The sequence below is a fragment of the Dipodomys spectabilis genome, unplaced genomic scaffold (genome assembly GCF_019054845.1).
Source record: "Dipodomys spectabilis isolate Male_0828 unplaced genomic scaffold, ASM1905484v1 ptg000069l, whole genome shotgun sequence".
Lineage (NCBI taxonomy): Eukaryota > Metazoa > Chordata > Mammalia > Rodentia > Heteromyidae > Dipodomys > Dipodomys spectabilis.
Window position 1 is genome coordinate 25,615,833 of NW_024870746.1, and position 25,132 is coordinate 25,640,964.

At 54.4% G+C, this 25,132-nt stretch overlaps 1 protein-coding gene across 6 annotated transcripts in view; it reads right to left on the reverse strand.

Annotated features, from left to right (window-relative positions):
- Sox13 (SRY-box transcription factor 13) overlaps positions 1 to 24,006 on the reverse strand; it is a 51,398-nt gene extending 27,392 nt beyond the window's left edge. For 5 of the 6 annotated variants that reach the window (XM_042681759.1, XM_042681758.1, XM_042681757.1 and 2 more), the window contains exon 1: positions 23,847 to 23,926. The gene's annotated coding sequence lies outside the window, so the exon portion shown is untranslated. Of the gene's footprint in view, positions 1 to 23,846 lie in introns of all 6 variants that reach the window. The other variant, XM_042681760.1, reaches the window with a different exon arrangement.
- Between the last annotated feature and the right edge of the window lie 1,126 nt (positions 24,007 to 25,132).

The window sequence follows — 25,132 nt, forward strand, 5'->3', positions numbered from 1 at the left end:
AGAATAGTATCATAGCCTCTAATTGTCGGGACTTTACCTATAATGTTCACCAAACAATCCTCCCCAAGTCAGGCCGCCTTCCCGTGGTCTGTACGGGATCCCATTGGCTGTTGCTGACAACCTTTGGAGCCTGAGTCCACCTCAGCCAACACTCAGCAAAGGAATGGGATGGGGGCTGCTCCATTGGGAAATCTTGACATTTAGAACCCACGGTGCTGAGAAGAATAAAACTAAGTGATGCTCCAGACATTTAATGATGGCTGGACTCTTTGGGACAGTGAGTTGGTGGATGTCAGCCACAAATGACTAGTTGAGTCACAGTGGTATCCGTGTAAAGAACCCCCTCCATTACAACCAAGTTTATTGAGCATTTTTATTAAGTATGGAGGAGGCAGAAATTACTCTTATCTCCATTTTATAGATGGAAAAACTGGGACACTGGCGTGACTGGAGCCAGGTGGCAGAGGATAGAACCCACCTCTCAATCAGCAGGATCTGCCATTCATAGGCCTTCAGTTCTATTCATTCTTCCATAAAACCAATGAAATAGTTACTATTCATTACCTCTCATTTTACTGATGAGGACATGGGCCTAAGGAGGCCAGGCCGCCAGCCAAGGTCACAGCCAATAAGCTGTGGAACCTAGAGACTGATAAGGTTTTTCCCACTCCCACCCCTGCCCCACCCGCTCTGGTACCGGGGCTTGAACTCAAAGCCTGGACACCGACTGTCCTTTAGCTTTTGTGCTCAAGGCTGGACCCTACCATTTGAGCCACTTCTGGCTTTTTGGTGGTTAATTGGACATATAGACTCTTCCTGCCCAGGTTAGCTTTGAACTGTGATCCTCAGATCTCAGCCTCCTGAGTAACTAGGATGACAGACGTGAGCCACCAGCGCCCATTTTTAATGGGTGCTTATCACCCGCACTGATTTACCCAGGGTACCCTATGACTGAAATGATTCCCTCCCCTTCCCCCAGTCACCCACTCTCAACACCTCTGCTGGTCTCTGTCAGGTGGGAACGCAGGACTGACACTCAGAGCACCTCACCTTGGGCTGGGGACAAGACAGAAAAGGATGGAGGATGGAGGATGGAGGCCAGGGCCCGGACAGGGAGCTGGGGCCCGAGGCCTGCCTGCTGGTCCTGCAGGGAGGCAGATCATAGATTTCAGCTCACAGGCCTGGAGGGTGAACCAGTGAGACTGTACTTCATACCATTATAAATCCTCAACAGAGAATTGCCACAGCAGCAGCGAGGCCGCTTCTGGATTCACCCACAAGACTAAAACCGAAAGCAGGTCTTAAAGCGCTGTGGCTCACAGCTCGTCCCAACAACTCAGGATCCAACTCAGGATCACCCAAGGGTCCACCACAGACAAATGCATAGCAAAAGCTGCTTCACACATACAACGGACCCATAGTGTTAAGGAGGACAGGCATGTGGACACACAGATACTGTGAAACATGCCAGGCCACGAGGCCAACTACCGTATGATTCTACTTCTTTGGAGTACTGAGAAGAATAAAAGTCATAAGAAAAGGAGAGAAAATAAGACTTACTGGAGCGGAGGTGAGGGGTCGGGGAGGACGGAGCTCTGTAGATGGACGGTACTTGATATCCTAGAAGTGCGCTTTAAAATTACTAAAATGAGCCAGACACCCATGGCTCACGCCTGTAATCCTAGCAACTCTGGAGGCTGAGGTCCGAGGATTACAGTTCGAAGCCAGGCAAGAAAGTCCACGAGAGTCTTATCTCCAATTAAACACCCAAAAGCTGGAAGTGGCACTGTGGCTCAAGTGGTAGAGCCCCAGCCTTAACAGAAAAGGCCAGGCAAGAGTACAAGGCCCTGAGTTGAATCCACGGTATCACAACAGTAAATATATAATACATATATATATATATATATATATATATATAAAAATGATTAAAATGTCTTCTGAGGTTTCTTCTTGGTGCTGGTCCTGAGGTTTGAACTCGGGGCCTGGGTACTCTCCCTGAGCTTTTTTGCTCAATACTAGTGCTCTACCACTTGAGCCACAGTGCTACTCTCAGCTTTTTTAGTGCTTAATTGGAAATAAGAGTCTCATGAGGCTGGGAAGGTGGCCCAGTGGTAGAGCACTTGCCTGCAAAGCTCGAGGCCCTAGGTTCAATTCCTCAACACCACATAAGCAGGAAAAAAAAGCTGGAAGTGGCGCTGTGGCTCAAGTGGTAGAGCGCTAGCCTTGAGCTGAAGAGCTGAGGGACAGCGCCCAGGCCCAGCGTTTAAGCCCCACGACCGGACCCAACAAAACAAAACAAGAGTCTCATGAACCCTTGCTACCCAGGCTGGCTTTGAACCAGGATTCTGAGACCTCAGCCTCCTGAGTAGCGAGGATGACAGGCGCAATCCCCCAGTGCCAGGCTTAAAGTGGTCATTTTTGTGTGTATGAGCCAGTACTGGAGTTTGCTCTTTTTACTCTAGGGCTGCCACTCTACCACTTGAGCCACACAGCCCTCCACTTCCTAATGTGGTAACGCCATGTATATTTTAACCACTTTTTTTTTTTTTTTTTTTGGTCAGTCCTAGGGCCCGGACTCTGGGCCTGGGCGCTGTCCCTCAGCTCTTCAGTTCAAGGCTAGCGCTCTACCACTTGAGCCACAGTGCCACTTCCAACCTTTTCTGCTTATGTGGTGCTGAGGAATCGAACCCAGGGCCTCATGCATGCGAGGCAAGCACTCTACCACTGAGCCACCTTCCCAGCCCTGTAACCACTCTTATAAAAATATAAAAAAAAATACAAACCCCGCGGAGGTTCACCTTCATGGCACCTACAGTTTGCATAGAGGCTGAAGCAGAGCGTAAACAGCCTCACAGACTGGCGGCCACCCAGGGCTGGGGATGGGGTGAGGCAGCAGGGCTTCTCTTGGAGAGCCCTGCTCACAAGGCCATAATTAACATCACTAATTGAAGTGTCTAGAAGCGACCAGAGGCAGACAGTGCCAGACCAGCCCTGCCAGCTAGGTCTTCCCCCCACCCCACCCCCCAACTGCTTCTAGGAACAGTTCAAGGCTTCCACCTGCAACCCAGAGACAAGATGTATTTAGGGCTCCTGAGCAGGGTAGTCGTGGGGGGCTTGGCTGCCCTGGACCCTTTCTCACTGGGGAAGACAACTCTGTCTCTAGCACCCCAGGGTCCAGTGGGGAGAGAGAGGAGGGGGATGGATGGGATGAGCGTTCCCAGTCTGCAGGGAATGACCCACTTGAGATCAGGGGGCCATCCCAGCAGCCTTTCCCTCCCACACTACTTGACAGGCTGGCCCCAAAGTCCTACCAGCCCTAACGATCATTGGATGTTTCTAGTCTCTGACTTCCCACTTGGTACTTTACTGGTAAAAATCAACCCAATTCGCATTTGACCAAGAACACATCGGTGGGTTTCCTCTGCGCTGGGCCATCATTTTAGGAATGCCAGCATTGCCACCGATGGCCCGCCACCCCGAGGGACCCTAGGGACTTCCCTGTGGTGGCTGAAAAGCTACTAGAGTCTTTGTTCATCTTTGTCTGATGATGGAGAGGGATGAATCAGCCCTCCCAAGCCCTTCCCTCCACAACCCTGCCCGCCTGCAGACCTGACCCAGGGGAAGGGGTCGGCCATGGGGTCAACAGAGGCGCCCAAGCTCAAAACCAGCTCTGTGCTTAAGAAGAATTTAACCCTCTTCCTCCCAGCTCAAGAACATCCATCCTAATGGATGTGGCTGTACGGACGGGAAACAAAATGACAGAAAGGTTTGGAAGAGCCTGGAGGAGAGTTCTGGGTGTGGTAGAAAAAGCAAAAGGTCTAAGTATGTACCTCAAATTCTGGGTATGATTGTGGTCAAGAATCGGAAGCTTCATCCTTTCCTTCTGTAAAACGGGAATAAAAATGCATCCCTGGAGCCAATGGCTCATGCCTGTAATCCTAGCTCCCCAGGAGGCTGATATGTGAGGATGGAGGTTTGAAGTCAGCTCAGGCAAATTGGAGAAACTGTTGTTATTGTTGTTGTGGGTCCTGAACTCAGGGCCTGGGTGCTGGCCCTGAGCCCTTTTACTCAAGACTAATGTTCTACAATGTTAAGCCATAGTGCCACTTCCAGTTTTTTGAGTAATTAACTGGACATCAGAGTCTCATGGTGACTATTCTGCCCAGGCTGATTTTGAACTGCAATCCTTAGATCTTAGCCTCCAGAATAGCTAGGATTACAGGTGTGAGCCACCAGTGCCCGGCTTCCAGGAAACTCATCTCCAAACTAAGCATCAAAAAGCAGAAGTAGAAATATGACTCCAGTGGCAGAGCACCAGCAAGAACCAGGCAAGAGCTTGAGGCCCAGAGTCCAAGCCCTAGGACCCACACAAAACAACTCCCAGCAAAATAAAGAATAAAGAAAAAAATCGTGGAGATGACACTGGGGGGGAGGGCTAAGCACAGGTGTTTTCTAACCGCCAAAGCACTTGCCCCGTGTGACAGGCAGTAAGTAAAGCCGCACATAGGAGCTTTAGATACATTTTGCTCACTGAGGGCCTGGGGCACTCACCCAGCCTCAGAAGGTCTGTGAGGTTTTTCCCATTTGCACAGGGAGTGAATCATTTCTTCTACCTGAGATAAAACTGTAGGTGAGAGGACTCCAGGCCTTTAAGGTTGAGGAAATACAAGTGCTGCTAAGCGCAAATCCCATCCCGGGGCTGCCTGGGGTGAGGCCACAGTGGCTGGGCCTCAGGAGCCAGCCAGTGACAGCAGCCACCATCCACGGTGTGATCACAGGCTAAGAGACTATCTCAGTGCACCTGTCTCAATGTCACAGGTAGGATCCTCCAACCTTGAGTCTGGAGTTCCTAGTCTAAAACCACAGCATGGACTGGGTGTCGGTGGCTCACGCCTGTAATCCTACCTACTCAAGAGGTTGAGATCTGAGGATCATGGTTCAAAGCTAGCCCAGGCAGGAAACTCCGTGAGCCTCTTATCTCCAATATACCACTCAGAAAACCGGAAGTGGTGCTGTGGCTCCAGTGGTAGAGCGCTAGCCTTGAGCTGAAGCGCTGAGGGACAGTGCCCAGGCCCAGAGCTCCAGCCCCATGACCGACAAAAATAAATAAATAATGAAAAATATAACCACGGCCACAGGTGCCACTTCCTGCACCCACCTGAGTCCCAATGAACTCTGCCTGAATGGCTGCACATGACCAGGGACAGGCTGCGGGCCAGGCCTGTCCCTGGCTCCGGAGGGCGGTCCCCAGCAAGGCTGGGAGGGGAGGCAGCCCCACCCCTAGCCGCTTTCTCTGGAGCCCGCCAGAGGCAGACACCAGCCAGCACCTGGGGTCCAAAGGTTAGTTCAAGCCTGTTTACTAGGAATTATTAAAATTCATCGCTCGGCAATAGGCTTTTGTACCAGTGAAAGTTTTCAGCCTCCAGGCAAGCGACTCTGTGAATTCCAGGGTTGAACGAATCAAATCGGTTCTACTTGGTGAACACTGACCGCCTTAGTTTAAGGGGAGACAGAAAAGGCTGTGTGCTCGGGGCTCCGAGCCACCCTGTCATTTCTGTCACACCTGGCAACGCCCTGTCTAAGCAGCTACCACATGATCGTTTCTTCCGTTCTCTGGGCTGCTCTGTGGAACTGGCAGGGCTGGGTCCTTACCTCAGCCCAGCTCCGCTACACAAAGCCAGGCTCCAGGATGCGGGGCACCTGCCTAGAACTGCCGCTCTCACCCAGGTTGCTGTTTTGTGTATACTAGTACTAGGACTTGAACTTGGGACCTGGATGCTGTCCCTTAGCTTTTTCCACTCAGGGCAACCGTTCAACTACTGGAGCCACAGCTCCACTTCTGGCTTTTTTGCTGGTTCATTACAGATTAAGAGTCCCATGGCGTTTTCTACTTGGGCTAGCTTCGAACTGCGATCCTCCTTTCTCTACCTCTTAAGTAGCTAGGATTAAAGGCCGTGAGCCCTGGTTTCACTGCATAAAGTGATTTCTAACATAGTAACCACAGAATCATGCACCAGCAGGATCCCTGCTGGAGGACACTGTCCTAGATGCTTCTCCTGGAAACCTTTTTATGTATTCGTCCCAGCATGTAGGCACTCTTGGCAGTAGCCTGACATCAAGGGAACTGAGGCAGAGGCTAAGTAACTTCGCCAAGGGCAAATGCTACATCTCTTTGTCCCAACCAATGGAAACTTATAGCAGAAGCTGAGGGAGTTGTCCTAGATGAGAAGGTCTGTCCCTCCTACATCCTCATGAGATGCTTCTCCTCCCCCCCGCATCCCAGCAGTCCCCAGGGAGTGGGGGCAGCCCCACTCAGGACAAGCCCCACAGTGGTCCCAGACTGAGCACATCACTTACTTCACTGAATCATTTTACCCATGTGAGACCAGAATTCCCACTTTGCAGTGGAAAAACATAGCTTTAAGAAAATTCTGGGCCGGGCACCAGTGGCTCACGCCTGTAATCCTAGCTACTCAGGAGGCTGAGATCTGAGGATCACGGTTCAAAGCCAGCCCAGGCAGGAAAGTCCCTGAGACTCTTATCTCTAATAAACCACTAGAAAACCAGAAGTGGTGCCGTGGCTCAAGTGGTAGAGCGCTCTCCTTGAGCTGAAGAGCGCAGGGACAGCACGTAGGCCCAGAGTTCAAGCCCCACGACCAACCAAAAAAGAAAAAAACAATTCTGGGATTTATCAGAAATCCACTCTGCTCAGAAGCAGAGCCCAGGTCCTACGGCCCAGTGCCAGTGGCCCAGACTGTAATCCTAGCTATTCAGAAGGATTGTAGTAAAGCCAGTCTGGCAGGAAAGTCCATGAGACTCTTATCTCCAGTTAACCACCCAAAAGCTGGAAGTAGAGCTGTGACTCAAGTAGTAGAGCACCAGCCTTGAACACAAAGGCTAAGGGATAGTACAAAGCCCTGAGTTCAAGCCCCACTACTGGTATGTATGTTTACACACACACATACACACACCAGGACTTCCCCAGGACAAGGACAAGTCTGGCACACAATGAAGCTTGGAGGAAGGTCGGGGCTCTCATCTGTCCATTTGATCAGCTGTGTCAAACTACTACATTTTTTAAAAGGACATCTAGAGTTCAAATCCAAACAATGTCACTGGTTTGCCCATTCACCAGGAAATTCTCAGGCAAGGTTGCCACACTCACTTGCTGGGCCCGCAGGACCAAAGCCACGGTCAGCGTGGGTCAGGGAAGGCAAGCACAAAGCAGCCCATCGCTCAGGGCTGCCAGCCTTGGCCCACACTAGCTTTGGCAGGGCAGGAAAAAAAAAAAATCCGCTTAGTTACCGGGAGGCTGGGCAAGATGTGAAGGCATTACAGACGCCTTTGAATGGCAAGGAAAAGAACTGGGTACTGTTCGAATTTTTCCCAGGACAATGACAGTCCGCTTTGGCCTGAATGAATGAGCCACCCATTCTGTAAGTCCTCGGAAACACCCTCTGCTTCCCTATTGTCCACCAAGTCCCGGCTCTGTGGCCTGTGTCCAAGGTTCTCGCTGTGCCGGGTGGGCTCGGCCTAACTGCAGCCTTGGCTACCAGGACCCCTTCCAGCCCCACAGAGCTACCTCCCCCTCTGCCTTTGGGCTGGGGACTTGGTTTCCCAAGTTCCTTACGGCTTCTGGCCCAAAGGTATCCTACCAATGCTCACCTCAACAGAAGACACAGGGTGCAAATGAAGCCCCAGTCCCTGACCAAACCTCAGGGTCCATCCCCAGATGAGATCCTGACAAGAGCCCTGTTGATCCCTGAGCCAAGGAGAGGGGTGTCAACCCAGAGCACAGAGAACCGGCCTCAGGGTGACACCACAGGGAGACTGTAAGATGTTTCAACCTCACAGCTGGAAAGCAGGCCCAGGCTCTCACAGCCTGGCCTAGCCTAGCAGTCCCTTTTTGTGACCACCCCATCCATGCACACTGTCCCTCAGAGTCTACCACAGCTGCCTATCTGACACTTGCCCTTGACCAAGAGCCCCAAGCTTGAGATGAATCCGTTACATGATGGTCCACTCGCCCCACAGCGGCCGATGCATCGGCTAGAGGCCCAGCCATAAGGCAGCCCTGGTCAGGTACCACCAGCTGACCGTCTGCCCTTGGCACTGTGACCCTCTGGGGAAGGCTGGTCTCCTGAAGCAAGAACACAGTAACTACTTGGAGGCAAAGCGAAGAACTGGGAGAAGAGAGGACATGAAGGAATAACCAGGCCGACTTACGTGAGGGGTAGATGGAGGTGGGGTACTCGCCTCCAGGAGTGGGAATTAATGATGGGCTCTGGGAAGCCTGGGGGCCAGCTCAGAGGAAGGGGTCCCACAGGTGTGAGCTCTGCCTTCTCCATTCTCCTCTGGGACCCCCCACACGACAACAGTGCGCACACAGCGCAGGTGCCCGCAGAGCTCTATCGACTGCCGGATCTCACAGCCACCAAGCAAAATTCCACCAGCTCAGCACATTTGCAAAAGGGGGTTGTTTTGCTTGTGGGCCATTCTTTCCACAGGGTGGCCATCTTGCCTGCTCTTCTTCCGGGGTTCTCTCTCCCCTGCTTTTTCTCTTCCAGGGGGTCTTCCCAGAAGGGCTCAAGAAACTCTACGGTTCTGTTTGGCATCACAGCCCAGACCCCACTTCACAGCCAGAAAGCTGAAGTCCAGAGCCAAGTGGACGTGATATGGAGGAGGCCCCCAACCCCGCTGTCCAGCCCCATGGCCCTTGGGGAGGGGGGTGCTACCCCTCCAGAAGACGCCTCCCCATACACGCTGGGTCCTAACGGGTCCCATGTTAAAACCATCCTCTACACAGGCCAAGACACCATCATCAATCACACGACTGTTGATCTGTTCCTCCTTCCTGTCCAGCCTCTTGTTCTGACCCCCAAGTGTCTTCCCCCAACACTGCAGAACAGAATGTGCTTGGCTGGAGACCCGGATGCAATAAATTGCTAATAACACTCAATCTGAAAAACAAAACAGCAGGCCTCTTCCTTTCTGCTCTGCTCACTCTCAGTACTAGGACCAAAACCCAAGGGTTCCCGACAGGCCAGTCACTATGGGGAAAGCGGTGCCTCCACCCCCAGGACCCCAAGCACCCCATACCAACCTCCTTTCCTAGGTACAAGCCAGGCTGCAAGGAGCTTGTGTGAATGTGGCTGAGACTCCTGTCTGTCTCTGTCTCTCTCTCTCTCTTTTTTGCCAGTTCTGAGGCTTGAACTCAGGGCCTAGATGCTGTCCCCTGAACTTCTTTTCGGTCAAAGCTGGAGCTCTTCTTCCAGCTTTTTCTCTGTGTATGTGGTACTGAGGAATCGAACCTAGTTAGGGCTTCATGCATATTAGGCAAGTAAGTACTCTACCACTAAGCCACATTCCCAGCCCCTCCTCCGGTCTCTTAACTTTGCTTTATCTTCACATTTACTGAGTACCTACTTAGTCCAAGAAGATAAAGGCATTAAGCTCCCTAGGCAGCGGCAGCACTGGTGGGGGAGGCTGGGCCTGTGTGTTTCCCCTAAGGATCATCAGACACTGGTCCAGCCCTGCACACTATCCAACTCCAAGAAGCCCTGACAGATGACAGGGACAAAGCCGACTCTGTTTCCAGTTACCAGGTCTCTGTAAGTGGGGTGGGGGAAGAGACAGGAGTGAAGACACAGACAAGAACAAAAGGGCAGAAGCAGCTAAGTTGGAAAAAGCAGCAACAGACACATCTGAATGTGCCTGGGGAGAGATTATCGAAGTGTGTTCCGTGTATTTATCAGCGATACACAAATTGCATGTAAATATGCACAAGGCCCCGAGAACAATCCGAGTGTCCCAGCTCGCCCCCCCTCTCTCGCAGTTTCCAGAGTATCTCCAGGGCCATCTGGCCACCTGGCCACAGGTGACCCCAGCGTGGTTTCCCCAGCCCCATCTCCCAGCAACGTCCTTGACCTCAGTTCACCTGTGGCCACCAGAGAAGCAGGACTGCAGGGAAGGAGAGAACATTTATAAACTGATCTGTTGAACGGCGACTCCCTTGGTACAATGGCTTACAAGATAATAAACACTTGATCTTAGAAAATGGAAAAGGAAACATGAGGTTCTGCTCCATCACAGCCCGTGGTGGTGGTGGTGGTTGGTAGTGGTGATGGTGTTTATTTCTGCTTTGGGACTGTTCTGTTTTCTTTTTGTCTTTCGAGATGGTACGCAGAAAGGGAGGGTGCAAGGGTGAATAAATGCCATCATTCAGAGCACAGTATGTGGAAAATCAACTGTGCAAACTTGTGGGCAGGGAGGGGAGGGAGAAATGGGGGGGAAGTAAAAGTAGGAGTGATAACATCTAAAAAAGAAATGTAGGGGGACGGGGAGGATTGGGTGGGGGGGCGGGGGAGGATGGGAAGGGATGGGAAGGGGAAACAAAGGAGGAGGCTATAATGCTTGATAAGAAAGGTACTCATTAGGGCTAGGAAGGTGGCTCAGTGGTAGAGTGCTTGCCTTGCATGCCTGAGGCCCTGGGTTCGATTCCTCAGCACCACATAAGCAAAAAGAAAAAAGCCGGAAGTGGAGCTGTGGCTCAAGTGGTAGAGCGCTAGCCTTGAGCTGAAGAGCTGAGGGACAGTGCCCAGGCCCAGAGTTCAGGCCCCACGACCGGACCCCCCCCAAAAAAAAAAAAGGAAAAGAAATGTACTCATTATCTTGCCCATGTAATTGTAACCCCTCTGTACAGTATTTTCACAATAAAAAATAAAAATTAAAAAAAAGAAATGTACTCATTACCTGACTTATGGAATGGTAGCCCCTCTGCACAAGGCCTTAATAATAACAATAAAATTATATATACAAGAGAGGCCAGGGGGAGAAGCAAGGGCCTGCTAGGCCATCTCCCTCCCAGATCTGGTCTCAGAAGAACACAGCCCTCAGGAAGCTCAAGGAGCCCCAGACAGTCCTAGATGCTACTCTCCGAGCTCTTCTCCAATACCAGTCCTTCAAAACTAATGGCAGGCTGCCAAGGCATAAGGTCAGGGGCCTCTACACCAAGATGTCAGTGTGGGCAGTCACTCACAGGGTCAGACATGCCAGGGCTGCCCAGCCCCACCCCTACAGATCCCCAGGTGTGCCCCTTCCCACCAGGCAAGTCCACCCATCTGAACCTGGACTCCCTCATCTGCAATAAACGGGAGGGCTGGGTGTTCTCGGCCTGCCAGGTGTACACTTCCGAGGCTTGGAAGGATCTGTGTGGCTGCCTCCAAAGGCTGCCTCAGGGCCGCACGCTGAGAGGAGCTGGCGCAGCTCAGATGCAGGGACCCCAAGCTGGCCGAGGACATCACCATACTCGTGCACTGACTTCCACAGAGGTCCCACATTCTCCTTCCGTTCAGGAAAGGGCAGAATGGTCCTCCCGGGTTAGAAGAGGCTAAGCAATGGCACCATTGTACCCATCCTGGGTGGTGAAGGGGAATATGGGCCTCCATTTCCTGGGACACTCACAGCCCAAGCAGTCCATTTGAGCACCAGCACAACCATTGGCAGTGGGAGGTGGGGGGAGGCTTCTCCTCAGTAGGGGTGGAAGCAGGGTGCCCACTGCCTGGCTGGCACACAGAAACACAGGTAAGAAAGCCTCAGGGGAGGGCCTTGCACCCAAGGGCTGATCCCTTCCCCAATATGGGGGTGGGGAAGAGGCTAGAAGGCAAGAAGGTCCAGGCCATGGGCCATCATCACCTCTGGAAAAGCATGGAAGGAAAGACACATTCCGCTGTCTCTTTATGACAGACACAGACAGAGGCCCAAACAGGCCACTATACCTCCCGAAGCTGACATTCACTTTTTTTTTTGTCGGTCGTGGGGCTTGAACTCTGGGCCTGGGCACTGTCCCTGAGCTCTTCAGCTCAAGGCTCTACCACTTGAGCCACAGCACCACTTCTGGTTTTCTGGTGGTTTATTGGAGATAAGAGTTTCACAGGGGCTGGGAAGGTAGCTCAGTGGTAGAGTGCTTGCCTTGCATGCATAAGGCCCTGGGTTCGATTCCTCAGCACCACATAAGCAGAAAAGGCTGGAAGTGGCACTGTGGCTCAAGTGGTAGAGTGCTAGCCTTGAGCTGAAGAGCTCAGGGACAGCACCCAGGCCCAGAGTTCAGGCACCATGACTGGCAAAAAAAAAAAAGTTTCACAGACTTTCCTGCCCGGGTTGGCTTTGAACCGCGACCCTCAGATCTCAGCCTTCTGGGTAGCTAGGATTACAGGCGTGAGCCACCAGCTCCCGGCCACTTTTTTTTTTACTCTGCACAAACCTCTGGCACTGGGGAAGACCATTGCCGGGTCTTGCATGTAAGGAAGATACAGCTCAAAGAAATTAGATAAGCCCTCTGGTACCAAGACTCGGAATCTAGAAAGTTCAAATCTAGAACTTTCTGACTAATGCCCTACGTTCTTTTCACTAAACTATCCCTTCTCTCTGCAAACTGAAGAATGTTCCAGAGTGCATGAGGTAGAATTATTTACACCATAGTGAAGTAGGGAGGAAGGAGGGACCAAGATACTGTTGACCCACACCAGCACCTCTCCCTGCGAACTGCCGGCAGGCTGGGGCCTGCATGCGACATGAGCCAGGCCACCCCAACAGCCCTCTCCCTCACAAGACCGCGCTCCTTCCTGCATTCCTGAGCAGCAAACGCTACACCTCACTCAAAACCCAGCTCCTACACCTCACTCAAAACCCAGCTCCGTGTGCCCCCATCTCCACAGGCACCCTAGAGAGGTGGGTTATTTACCTGAGGCATCCCATAGATAAAGAGCGGGGCCCTCCAGCACAGAACTAGATTGAATTAGCTGTTTCCTTATCCACTACTTCCCAGCCTCTGGCTACATTCCAGTCCCTAACCCTCTCTCTGAGACTGAGATGGTAAAGGGCATACCTAGCTTATACAGCCCCGGCTGAGGAAGGCCCTACTGTGATCACCCCCATCTCATAGATGAGCATACCGAGACCCACCAAACTTGCACAATTTCTCCCAGTCTAGCTACCGAGGATGCCTGTCCATGCTAGCATTCTATCATCCCCATGGCTCCCGGGTTGCTAGTACAATGGCTGGCACAGTGAAGGTTTGTTATGTAAACCATCAAGAGGGAGGAAGGTGTCACCCTACTCCATCTACCTCCAGCCCCAAGTCCCATGTGGAATCCTTGGGAATCCATGTGGAATGCCTAGGTCCTGGCTCCTGAACCTCGGCACCCTGTCCTTCCCCAGAGCGCCAGGTACTCTTACCAGCCACTTTGGCCTTGGATGTCCTAGAGGGATGAATGATCTTGGTATCTTCCCAGCGGGGAAACTAAGACCCTTGGAATGTTTAAGGGGGGAGGGGGGAATTTATGTAAAGGTAGGTCCCTCAGATCCCCCCCCCCTCACACACACACACACACACACACACACACACACACACACACAGAAGGAATCAGCAATCAGCAAGACAGCACCCCACTGACCAGGTCACTAGGTCCTGGGTGGGGCCTAAGGGAAGAGGGGGCTGCCTCAAGGCTGGAGAGGTAGAGACAAGAAAGAGGTCCTTTGTGTCTGTGTAGCTCCTGAGACACCTGTTCTCCCCTCCAGCCTGCCTGCTTAGCCAAGGCCACCCTCCCCTGTGTGAGCCTGTGTGCGACCTTGTTTATCCTGCCGCTCAAGCAGGCCAGGCAGCTTGTACCCAGCGTGGAGCTCTGCGGGCCCCTGCCAGCACCTGCCTGATCCTGGCAGCCCCAGAGGCTGAGGCCAAACACAATCATCCTGCTGTTGACACAGTTGTTAAGTTTCAGGAGAGTAGGGAGGGATGGGAGAGGGGAGAAGCAGGAAGGCATTTTGTACCAGCCTGGCTAATTTTTCCACTGATCCCAAGTAATTGTGCACCCCGCACCCCCACTCTACCTACGCCTCCCTGCCTGGGAGACTCTGCATTCTTGTCCCTTACAGCCCCCCTGGAACCACAGGCAGCAACCCCTCACCAAAGACCAATCATATCTGCATACAGCAGAACACACCCCGTGCTGACAGCAGCTCCTAGCTGGGCAAGGTCTCCCACTGCCAGGAGTCCTGGCCACCTGGGCTGCAATCGCCCACCACTCACGCTACAGTCATGATGCTGTAAACAGGGTCCTAGGTGAGAGACAGAACCATCTTTCTTGGAGAGGCAGCTGGGTCCCTGGGAGATGTGTCAGGGCCAGGCTTTACTATCTTCTCTTCCTCCTGCCTGCCTAAAATGGGTTGTGCTCCCCAAGGCCCCTGCACTTGTCTCTTGCTGATCATCATCGTATCCCTAGCTTCCCTCAAGCTGGAAAAGGGCTGTGCTGTTCTTATGCAGTGTGGTAAGATGCCAGGCTAAGCTAGCAGCCCCCCCACACACACCCTCCCAGGCCCAAGTATCCATACTTCCTATATCCGCCCCATTCCCCTTTTAAAATCACCTTTAGGTTGTCAAGGCCCAGTGTCTGGTTAAAAATGCAAAGGGTTAATGTGCTTCTGGAATTACCAGCCTATTTGTCACCAGCCAATGAAACTAGATTTCAGACTCGACAGCTCCAAAGAGCTAGAGCCCAAAGAGCAGGAACCCTGAAGGACAGGAGAGTTCTGATGTCCCTAGAAGGAGAAGACAGGATACAGAGCCCTCATGGATTGAGGAACAGAAAAGGACCTGAAAGTGGTGGCTATTGGACAAAGGAAGAACCCTCCTTCGCTTCCCATTTGCCCCTTTCCGTGAGGCCCGCCCATCTGAGTACTCTAATCCAATCCGCCTTGACTGGGGAATCAGGAGTCATCTCTACACTTGGATTGGGTCAGAACTCTACAGATCCTCTCTAAACTGCCAAACAAACTCACTCACTCACCATTCTGGTGAGGAATATGGATTTGATGACTGGAAAACTTGATAAAAGTGAAGGGAAACTTAATTTAAGACATGAAAACCACAGGCTCCTGAGGCTTCCAGTTCCAATAGGTCCAGTGAGTGTGTACAGTTATGCCAGACTGTGCACTGCACAAGCTTCATTCACCTAGAAATGTATACACAGTGTTAATGGTTCTGTGGCAGATCATGGTCCACTTCACCCTGTCTCTAACACGTACCAAAGACAGAAAGGCCCGCTGTGACCTACCTCTAGGTGAGGCCAGAATGGACACAGACTCCCTTATTCTCTGACCCCATTTCCTAACCTCCACCAAGGGGTGGGAGACACTGGCCAGGGTACCTGCTACATGCAGGTGCAACAGCAAACAGGGGGAGCTTCCCCTTCCACTTCTCCAGCCCTGCCTGGGGAACCCCGCTTGACTCTCCATTGCTCACCCTGCCCACTCCTCTTGAGTGTGCAGCCAGCCGGGGGAGTGATGTTCCTCCACCCCGTAGATGGGATCCAAACCCCCAATCTGCTGGGGCCCCAGGAGCTCTGGAGGAGCTGCCACTCCTGCATCAGCCAGTCACTCATCTCTTCCTTCCTGATGCGACTCTAGTCCTGGCAGCCTCCCTGGCGTTCCCCGAGGCTGCATCTTTGAGGCAGAGGCCAGGGTGGACTGACATGCTATCACGCCCCAGACCAGAGAAGACGTCTGGCCAGGGGATGGAAAGGCCTACCCTTGCAGGCTTTCCACAGTCCCTGCTCAAGACCCCCCTTCACCCACCTGCTGAGCACCCCACAGAACAGGGACCACTGGCCGACAGCCAGCCCCTCCCTAACAACCTTGAATTCTCTCATCCCCCCACAGTGCCCCATCTCTCAAGGGGCAGGTGCAGGACAGAAGCCTTCCAGCCACGCTGATCTACCCCAGGCTGCTCCACGGGGCTGGGGGTGAGGTGGGTCTGGAAACCCTCCTGCCCTAGGAGGCCCCCTTACTCCTAGTCTAGCCCTTTGGGGTGTCTTGGGAGTCCCTGACCAGTCTTACTCAGGGATCCCTCTGGCACTGCCACAGCCCCAAGGCAGAGACCCTCTTCCTAGTGGCGGGGGGGGGGGGTATGAAGGGGGGAAGGTGTTATACCCCTAACTTTCCTACCCCCCCATTCCCACTTGGTCTTCCAAGGAAAAATGGATTCCTTTTGTGTTTGACTCTGGCAATCCTACTTAAGTGTTTTAAGTCCTTCTCCCTCTGATCACAGTGTAGCACACACTGATGTATTGCTCTGAGAAACCATAGAAATGGGAAAATAAATATGAGCCACTATTTTTAACAAGAAGTCAACAAAGGACATTGCCCTCCAGGGGCCGCTGGAGCAGCTGGAGCTGGGAACACCGTTGCTGCCGTCGTGCTGCTGCTGCTGCTGCTGCTGCTGCTGCTGCTTGCTGCTGCTGGCCCCAGAGGCCCAGCCTCATCATCACTGGCCACCTAGCCTGGTTGGGGGCTTGGGAGGGCAGGCAGGAAAGCCTCCTGTGCTAATGTCCATTTTTTCCAGTGGCCACACTTGGGCCAATGGCACCTGTCTGTGGCCCAGCAGAGTGCAGCCCTGGGGGGAGGGGCTTCCCTGCCGCTCGGTAGGGGGTGGGGGCGGGGCTGGCTGCAACCTGGTCTCACCCAGTCCCGTTCCACAGGCTGCACATTCCTTTCTGCAGCCTGCCACCGGAGGCCGGGATGGGGGGGCAGTGAGGAGGGGGAGGGAAAACAGGCTGGTCTCTGGGGGAGGATCCCCCAGGGAGCTCCAGACCAAGCCATCATCAGATGGGTGCCAGGAGAGGTAGCCCAGCCCCTCTCTCCCCTCAAGCCAAACCACTGAAACCCTACCTTGGACGTGTCCCCAAAAGACTCAGGGGGACAATGGGGGGGGGGGAGTTTAACACTTAATACCCAATCCTGTCCCCAACCCCAAGGGCAGCTTAAGAGGCTTCCTGCCAAGGTCATTTAAATGCTAAGGCCATGCTGGGGAGGGGGAAGGAGTCTGGCTTGCTGCTCCGGTAAGGACCCATCCCTGGGTCCTGACAGCTTCCCAGAGGAACCAAAAGGGGGAGGGGGGGCGCGGGGGAAGGAGTGTGATTTAGAAAAAGGTGGTGGGCACCGGGCACCGGTGGCTCATGCCTGTCATCCTAGCTACTGAGGATGATGGTTCAAAGCCAGCCCGGGCAGGAAAGTCTGTGAGACTTATCTCCAATAAACCACTAGAAAATCGGAAGTGGCGCTGTGGCTCAACTGGTGGAGTGCTGGCCTTGAAGAGTGCAGGGACAGCGCCCAAGCCTAGTTCAAGCCCCACGACCAACCAAAAAAAAAAAAAAAGAAGAAGGTGGCAGGCCAAGTTACAGGTGTCTCCTACTTGTAATTCCAGCTGCTCAGGAGGCTGAGAGCTGAGGTTTGTGGTTTGAAGCCAGCCCAGGCAGGAAAGTCCAAGAGACTCTTATCTCTAATCAACCACCAAAAAGCCAGAAGTAGAGCTGTGCCTCAAGCAGAGGGCTAGCCTTAGGCAAAACAGCTCAGGGACAGAGAGCCTAGACTCTGAATTCAACACCATCACCAACAAAACAAGGTAGTAGCGTCTGGGAACAGTTTCTACTTCTTCCCTCCCCATACACACCCCTCCCCAACCCTCAACATCTGGGTACAACATCGCTCCCCTCCCAGCTTGCCTCCAGTGCACACTTGATGCGGTGATGCCAGACCTCACTTAGTGCCTGCGGGGCCCTGCCTGACCTGTTGGTTCGCTCATGATGACCAGGACAAGGAAATCCGGCCCCTTTGTCTCCTCCTCCCCTCAACAGCCTCTAGGTCCCACCTCTGGGACATGCAGGTTTTCCCTACTCTTCCTCAGTGGCCAGGAAATTTCCCAAAGAAGCAAGGCATGGAAGCAGGAGTCTTCCTGGAGGACCTCCTACCAACTGCTGCGCCAAGAGAGCCAAGAACGCAGCGTGCAGGGTGATGGGAGGCTGCTGCGAGGTTCTAGCGGGGAACAGGCAGAATGGGCAGAAATCACTCACGACGGGGGGGGGGGGGGGGGGGGGGATGTTTGTCACATGAGGGTCTCTGCAACATGGGAGCCACAGAGCAGGGGTGGTCCCTGGAGAGAACAGGCAGGAGCTCTGCTCTTAGGAGGAAAGACCCTCACTACTATTGTGAAGAAACACATTTGCATCTTAAAGGAAATGGCCAGAGAGGCTTGAGAAGGACGAAGGTGGCCTTGTGGGCCTGGTGGCAAATCTCCTAGCCCTGGGCTCCCAAGTCCTAAGAAAAGGGGGACAGGGGACAGTCAACAGGACTAGCATCCAGAGCATGCCTTCTGGCTTGGTTCTGAGTTCCAATGTAGTCACACAGGCACGAGGACAGCCACCTTGGCCGACAGAGCCCTGCTCTAGGAAGGGTGAGGATCACAGGGAGTTCAGGCAGGAGCCAGCCCTCTTAAGCAAACACCAAGCACAAAAACAACTCTCATTCAAAACACGATCTGCTGCGTGCAGGGCCGGCCCTCCCCCCAGCACAGAGTCCTTTTCAAACACTCAGTGTCGCCCCAAGTATGCTAGGGGAGGAGGCACTGAGCACAACAGCCTTTGAGTCCACTTTTTCTGGTGGTGTCCACTTCCTGGAGACTTGCGCAGAAATAGCCCTTGAAGGGCCATCTCCAGCCCAGAGGAGAAAACCTAGGTAGAAAACCTTAAACGGGGGGCTGGGAAGGTGGCTCAGTGGTAGAGCACTTGCCTTGCATGCCTGAGGCCCTGGGTTCGATTCCTCAGCACCACATAAGCAAAAAGAAAAAAAAGCCGGAAGTAGAGCTGTGGCTCAAGTGGTAGAGCACTAGCCTTGAGCTGAAGAGCTGAGGGACAGCGCCCAGGCCCAGAGTTCAGGCCCCATGACCGGACCCAAAAAAAAAAAAAAAAGAAAGAAAGAAAAGAAAACCTTGAAGGGTCAGCCCTTCAAGGACAAGAACACTTGAGTCCCCTGGAAGGCTAGAACTAGCTCAGGCCAGCACCTGCCTGGCAGCAGCCCTGCCCAAAGCCCTCGCCATCCAGTGTGGTTGCAGCCAAAGCTTCTCAAGGACTGACCGGCATTCCTACATGTATGGGGGGGGGGGGGGCGCGCACACATGCATGTGCTCAGGGCCTGGGTGCTCATCCTAAGCTTTTGAGGTTTGTTGGTTTGGGGTTTTTTTTGGTCGGTAATGGGGCTTGAACTCCGGGCCTGGGCTCTATCCCTCAGCTCTTCAGCTCAAGGCAAGCGCTCTACTACTTGAGCCACACCGCCACTTCTGGTTTTCTGGTAATTTATTGGAGATAAGAGTTTCACTGACTTTCCTGCCTGGGCTGTCTTTGAACCATGATCCCAGCCTTCTGAGTAGCTAGGATTACAGGCCTGGCCACCCATGGCTGGCTTCCTTAGTTTTTGTTTCGTGTTTTTGTGGTTGTTGTTTTGCTCAAGGGCAGCTTGTTAGTAGTTAAGTGAAGACAAGTCTCACAGACTTTCCTGCTCCTGCTGCCTTTGGGCCTCCATCCTCAAATCTGTCTCCTGAGTAGCTAGGATTACAGGTATGAGCCGCCAGCACCCAGCTCTTGCTCCCTTTCAAGCTAGAAGCTACTTAGTATCTTAATACACCTTTTTTTTTTCCATTTATAAATGTAATTCCTAGTCACTATAAAATATAGTAAAATCAACATTTTTTTTTTGGGGGGGGGGGAGGCTGGTCGTGGGGCCTGGGCGCTGTCCCTAAGCTCTTCAGCTCAAGGCTAGTGCTCTACCACTGGAGCCTCATCCCCACTTCCGGCCTTTTTTGCTTAAGTGGTGCTGAGGAATGGAACCCAGGGCCTCATGCTTGCAAGGCAAGCACTCTACCCCTGAGCCACTTTCCCAGCCCCAAGATTTTTAATAAAATAAAAACTTATCCATATGTCCAGGATCCCAAGTTAACCTCTGAACACACTGATGCACCCTGGTAGTTTTCCATCTATAAATGTGTGCTAGCCAGGCATGTGTACACATGCACTACCTTTACTAAATTGATACTTACACTATATAGTTTTACGTCCTGTTTTTTTTCCCTTTCTTCTTATAGACAGTTTCCAGTTTATAAGCTATTCTTTGTTAAGCACACTTGGGGTTGTGGTTGTTGTTATTATTTATTTATTTAAGGACAGCAGTGGTTTTAGGGCTTGAATTCAGACCTTTAAGAGCCACAGCCTCATTTGGGGGCTTTGGGCTAGTCTATTCATACATGTGGATACTCAATTCAGAAAGGACAAAACGGAGAAACAATCTTTTCTCTCTTGGCCACCACTTTCCTTCCCTGGGCCAACAATGATTATATACCAAGTGATTTTTTCCCCCGGTTTTAGCAAGAATTTAGTGTCATGAAGATAAAGTTGAGAGAAATTAGGAGGAAAAGGGAAGAAAACAAACAAACAAACCAGGGCACCCATGACTCACAGTCAAAAGGCTGAGATCTGAAGATCTAGGTTCAAAGCCAGTCCAGGGCAGCAGAGTCTTGAGATTCCTATCTCTAGTTAACAAAATGTCAGAAGTGGAGGTGTGCCTCAAGTGGTAGAGCCTAAGCCTTGTGCTGATAATAAAGCTAAGCCAGTTAAGACTTTTAAAAAGAGGGAAAAAAAAAACAAACACAAATCAGACCTTTTCACTGTTGGCTCTCCAGCACCCTGATCAAACCATCCAGACACGGAAAGTTCTCCTGAGCCTCCATCGGGCCTCTCCCCACCAGCTGCCCTCCCATCCTCCTTCCATAACAGCCTCTCTCCCCTCCAGCCAGGAAGCAGTTTGCTTCATCCAGCCTGAGGGAAAGGTTTCCTCCTACTGGTCCCCTCGGCCCAGTCCTCCAGTCTGTAAGCAGCTGCTTCTTTCTGTCTTAGGCCTAAGCTCTCAGCTTTCCCCTTCCCTAGGGGGCCTTTGTTGGCCTCCCAGCCCCCTCCCCCATCCACGGTAGCCCATCACCCAAGTACCACTTCTGTCATCCGTCACGGTGATGTCCTGGCCCTTCACCTGTCCCCAGAAGGAAGACGCTACCTTCTGGGCAGGCTACCTGTCTTGTTCCACCCCTTCATTAACTGCCCAACACAGAGCCTGGCACGTAATAGGCACATTCCCTTAAGAAACTTCTGACAAAGGAATGAAGCTGGATGCCTTTGATGCTGACTCTCATCATTGAAAACTGGGATCTCCCAGCACCAAGGGAGTGTCAACAACGCTCTGGCCATCCTCCCCCGGCTGGCGAGGGTTAGAAGGTCAGAGAAGGACCCAAGGCAGGGGCTGGACAGCAGCCATCAGCTTTCCCTCCTCCAGCCTCCACTCCCGCCTCCCTTGTGCTATGCAGAGATCAGAACCAGACCCAGACCTTGCTTCTAACCTAAACTCCTGAAAAATCCTCCAACTACTAGTACAAAGTTGGGGGTGACACTTTGAGCTCTTGCTTATCCAAGTCCTCTATCCAGAGTGCAGTGCAGCTGGGCCAGTCCGGATCCCCAAGAGAGCACCGACAGCAGGAAATACAGACAGCCCCCAAGAAGCTCAGCTCCTCCAGGGGCAGCCTGGACCATCCCACCTGACTCTTTCCCCAGAGCCCCACACCTGGGCTCCTCTGCCTTGGAAACTCTTCCAGCCCCAGAGACACAAATGCCCATCCAATCCTGAGCCAGCAGCCTGGGTGGGAAGGCCCAGGGGAGGTCTCTTTGGAGTCACTTCCTTCCTGGGGTCCAATTTCCACAGATAGAACACAGCATGGGGCCAGGATTAATTTTTAAGAATGAAGAGGTGAATAAAATGTCTTATACAAAAATTGCGAAAGGGAGGAAGGGAGGAAGGCAGAGAAAACAACACTGGAGAAGATGGAATTACACAAGGAGAAAAAGGTTATATTCAGTCTGAGAAGTAAGAATCAAGAAAGGTTGGGAGGGAGTGTGAACTCTCTCCCTCCCAGACGTGAACTATTAAAATTGACTAAGTCCCACCAATCAAGCACCAGTGGCTCATGCCTGTAATCCTTTCTACTCAGGATGCTGTGATCAGAGAATTACAGTTCAAAGTTAGCCCAGGCAGGCAGGTCCAAGAGTCTCTTACCTCTAATTAGCCAGCCAAAAGAACTGACAGTGTGGTCCAAGTGGTAAGGGGTGGAATTCACTCACCACTTCCTACACGCAGGGCAAGCGAACAGCTAACATTTACCTGGCACTTTACTCGGCGCCACACACTGCTTCGAACTCCACTTAATCAACCAAGCCTTTTCACCAAGACCACCCCATGAGGTGGGTACTGCTTGTATTTAACCCCATTTTACAGATCAGGAAACTGAGACTCAAGATGGGGTTAAACCGCCCCCAAGGTGGGAATCCTTAAGAGATCGAGCTCCACTTCTCTTTTCTCCATTTGGCTATATCTGTATCGCCAAGGTCCAAAAAAATTGGGGGTGGGAATGTCCCCCAAACCTCCTAGAAATTGGTGCCTTCCAAACCAGCATCCTTCAAACAGTCACTGTATACCAGTTTTAAAGATGGGTGCATAGAAATGCGCTCGTTTCCATGGGGAGGAGGAAGGGTATGATCAGTAAATGTAAGGAACTTGCCCAAACTCTCAGTGCCCCGCTGGGTCCCTTTAGGACCCAAAGGGCCGAGATCCCAGTCTACAGCGGCACTGGCTGAAGCGACCAGCCGAGGACAGGGTCGGTGAAACCCCGCCCCGGCCGCAGCAGCATCTTCTCTAGCTGTCCTTGGCCAAACCCCGTCTTCACCAGCCCCAGCGCCCAGGCGCCCGGCCCGGAAATTCCCACAGAGCTAAAGCAAACGTCCCAGGAAAACTCCTCGGCTTCCTCCGAGCCCCGGTCACCGAGGCGGCTGCCAACCGCGCCGCCGGAGTCCTTGCAGCTGCCGCGGGCCCTCCGGGGGCGGGGGCCGCCGCTCGGGTGCTCGGGGGTCCCTCCCCCCGCCCCGGCAAGGTCCAGGGCTGAAGTTCAAAATCCACTTCCCGCCCAGGCCGAGGCTCCGGAGAACCCCACGCTGCTGCTCCCCCGGCCCCCATTCAAGTACTGAGGCTCCTCCGGCCCGAACAGCCAGCGCGCAGCCGGGCGTTCGCCCCGACCCCCGCAGGCGCGCCGGGGGACCCCGAGCGGCCCCGGCCGGCGGGCGCGCGCGCGCACACGCACGCACACACACACACACACACAGGCACACGTGTGTGTGTGCGTGTGCGCCTGTGTGTGTGTGTGTTTACGCGGAACGCGCGGGGTGGGAAAACAATGGCGAGCCGCTGGAAAAGAGCGACCACCCCCACACACACACCCGCGTCTCCCTAGCCCTAGGCGCAATTTACTTCTGCAAGGAAATAGGGGTGCGAAGACGCCCCGCCGACACCCCGGGGCGGGCGGAGGGGTCGGGGTGGGGGGAGCGGGCCGCGGTGGGGGTGGGGGACACCGGAGCGGCGCCCGCACTAAACAAACAGGAGGCGGCGCCCGGCCGGTCCGCCGGGAGGAACCGACCAGGAGGAGCGGTGGGAAGGGGTGCGTGACGCGCCCCCCGGCATCGCACACGCCCAGGGCCCCGAGCGATCGGCGGGCGGCCCGGCTCCACGCCCGGTGCGCACACCCCGCCTCGGGCTTCCCGCTGGGAAACCCTCACGGGGCGCGCGGTCAGCCGGTGGGCAAGACCCGGTGCCCGGCCGGTAGGCGAGAAGCGGGCACGGTGGGGGGGTGCGCCCGCGGCCCCACGCGACCGCCCCGCTTCACGCCTCCCGGGTGGGGGCTCCACGCCGCTGCCGGCGCGGGGAGGGGTCGCGGAGGGTCGGCTCCTCGTAGCAAAACTTTGCCAAGGAGGGAAAGTAGGCGGCCGGGGAGCCGGCGTGCGCCCAGAGCCGTGGGGACGCGAGTGTCAAACTTCGGAGGGCCGGGGCGCGGGGCGCGGGGCGCGCCCGGGGCGCGCAGGGAGGGGCGCACTTACTACTCAGCCAGGCGCTGGGCTCGGGCTCCGCGCTCTCGCTCCTCCTCCGGGCGCTCCTCGCGGCCGGCAGCCCGGGCTTCCCGCTCACATGCCCGGGGGGCCGCGGCGGGCCGAGCCGGGCAGGGGCGGCGGGGCCGGGCAGGGGGGCACGCCCCCCCCCGCCCTCGGCCGCGCGGCGCTCGGGACCCGCGGCCGCCGGGGATCCGCGCCCTACGCGGGGCCGCCGTCCCGGACGGCGAGCTGGGTTCCGGCGGGGCGGCGCCCTGGGCCGAGCCAGGCCGCGGTGCACTCTGCCCTCTGGCCCCGGGCTGCCGGCCGGCGCCCTGCCCGCCGCGCTCCGGCTCCCGGACTCGCCCGGACGCCGCGCCCGGCTCGGGCGGCTCGGCACCTCCGCTCGGTCTCGAGTCTCGGCCTCCGGGGGTGGAGGGGCGATCGCTAACGCGCCGGCCTCAGAGTCGGGGCCGGCCGCCCGCGGGCCCCGGGCTGCAGAGGGGCCGCGCTCCGTGCGGCTCGGATCCGAGCTGGGACTGGAGCCGGGCGCTCGCTGCTCGCGGCTGCGAGGCGACTCGACAGGCTCGGAGGAGAAAGGGAGGGAGAGCGCGAGCGGGCTGGGGGAGGACGCGGGAGAGAGGGTGGGGAGATGCGAGAGGAGGGAGGGACACCGAGTTTCCTCCGCCCCCTGCCTGCGGCCGCGGCCATCCAGGCATCCACGGCTGGAAACCTGTGTGGGGGAACGGGCGAGCCGAGGTTCCCAGGCTGCGGCGGGGGCGGCTGGAGCTGCACAGAAGAAAAAGAAGGTGGTTTCTGCCCAGGCCGATCGTCACGGTCAAGTCTCTCTCCTTTGTGCAAGAGCTAAGAAGTTACCTGTTCAGCTCTCAGAACTCCGACCCCTCTCCACAGGAAGCCCCGGGCTGGGGACGATGGGGGGGGGGGGGGAAGGGGGGAGGGGGGAGCGGGGAGAGTGTTGAAAAATCCCATTTGAGAACCTCCCTTAATAACCTGATCCCACCGGGGCGCTCCTGGCTCACCTGTAATCCCAGCTACTCATCGGAGGCTGATTCAGCCACGAGGATCAGCGTTCAAAACCAGCCCAGGCAGGAAAAGTCCATGAGACTCCAGTTAACTCCCCAAAAGCCAAAAGTGAAAGTGTGGTTCAAATGGTAGAGTGCTAGCCTTGAGGAAAAACAAAACAACACGACAAGTAAGGAACAGCACCCAGGCCCTGAGTTCAAGCTCCAGTACCAGCACATCATTAATAAATAAATAACCTAATCCTCCCTGCAGCT